The sequence below is a fragment of the Chrysochloris asiatica genome, unplaced genomic scaffold (assembly GCF_000296735.1).
Source record: "Chrysochloris asiatica unplaced genomic scaffold, ChrAsi1.0 scaffold00097, whole genome shotgun sequence".
Taxonomy (NCBI): domain Eukaryota; kingdom Metazoa; phylum Chordata; class Mammalia; order Afrosoricida; family Chrysochloridae; genus Chrysochloris; species Chrysochloris asiatica.
Window position 1 is genome coordinate 8,000,518 of NW_006408615.1, and position 1,414 is coordinate 8,001,931.

Consider the following 1,414-nt stretch of genomic DNA (forward strand, 5'->3'; position numbering starts at 1 on the left):
AAGTAGATTGCCTAGGTCGAGCATGCTCACTGTTTGCACTCACCAGAGCAGGGTGGTTTTTCAGCCTATAGGAAATTTGGGCTGCAGGGAGGAAGCAGTAGATCTTTTCTCACCTCTATGAAGTCTGGTTGTTGTTTTGTGCCTTCGAATTGGTTCTGACTCAGACCCATCTTATATAGGGTTCTGCCACACCAGGTCTCCTACAACACCACATCAGGACTCCTGGTGGTCATATTTTTTGGGGGCTCACAGCTGGTGAAGTCTGACTTGTCATTTATTTGGGCTCACAGTTTTCTTTCCCGCAGCTCAAAGCACTATAAAAAGACATTCAACCAAGAACCACGGAGCCAGAGTAACATCCGCTGCTAGCAGTTTATTGAACCCAGTGGGGTACAAATCTGAATAGTTAGATTTTCTAGCTCTAACGGCTTTCCTGGTGTGGCGCTGCAGGATAAGCACTAGACTGCCAACCATAAGGTTGGCGGTTCAAATCTACCAGCTGCTCCTCGGAAATCCTATACAGGGTCGATATGAGTTGGAACCGACTCAATGGCACTTAACAACAACAATAACAATGGCTCCCAGGCAGACACTCCAGAAGCTCCTGCCTTTGTCCCTTGAATCTACTACCTAAGGCAGCCCTCCTGGCTTTTGGTCACATTCAGGGATGAGAAGAGCAGCCCAGTTGATGGACCCTTTTTCTCTCCCCTGTCCAGCTTTGGGGACTTGCAGCAGGGAGATGGACCTGGCCAGGAATTCTCTCTCCCCTTTCTGCTTCCTTTTTTCCTGTAGTTCAGTGCAATGCGGGTGCATGGGGCCTGGGGGGAGGGCTTGGGCAGGAGGTCCCTCACCTGCAGACCAGGCTGACCTGCAGGCCAGTGCATCAGGGACCTCTGCAGCACTAGTTTTCCAGTTTAGGTCAGCTTTGCATTGCCCACTCTAGGTTTCCTCGACTCTCATGCCTGGTGGTCCTCCCTTGATGAGCAGCCCCTAGGAGCAGGACAGCTCTGGCCTCTCTACCTGAGGTGGAGTCCCCTTAACTCATGAGCAAGTTCAGCTGTCTTGTCTATGCCAACATAGATGTGTAGGTGACTCTAATGAGTCCCTGCTACTCTGCTGTCTCTGGCCAGTCCTTAGCTCCTCTCCCCAGGAAGGTGCAGAGCATCTCACTGAATCCACAGCCTGAAAATGATGCCTGACTCTTTCTGTACAAGGGTTTTCTTTACTTACCAAAGATTCTTCACCATGAATGCTGTAGTCACACTATCTATCCCCCCACCCACCCACCGATTATCCATCCATCATCTGGCCACCCAGCCATCATTCTATCCATCATTCATTTATCTATCCATCATCCACCCATCCATCATCTGCCCATTCATCCATCATCTGTCCATCCATCCATCCATCCATC

General features: G+C 50.1%; 1 protein-coding gene across 1 annotated transcript in view; it reads left to right on the forward strand.

Moving 5' to 3' along the window:
• EFCAB6 (EF-hand calcium binding domain 6) overlaps window positions 1-1,414 on the forward strand; it is a 322,393-nt gene that overhangs the window by 52,810 nt on the left and 268,169 nt on the right. The gene's annotated exons all lie outside the window — the stretch shown is intronic.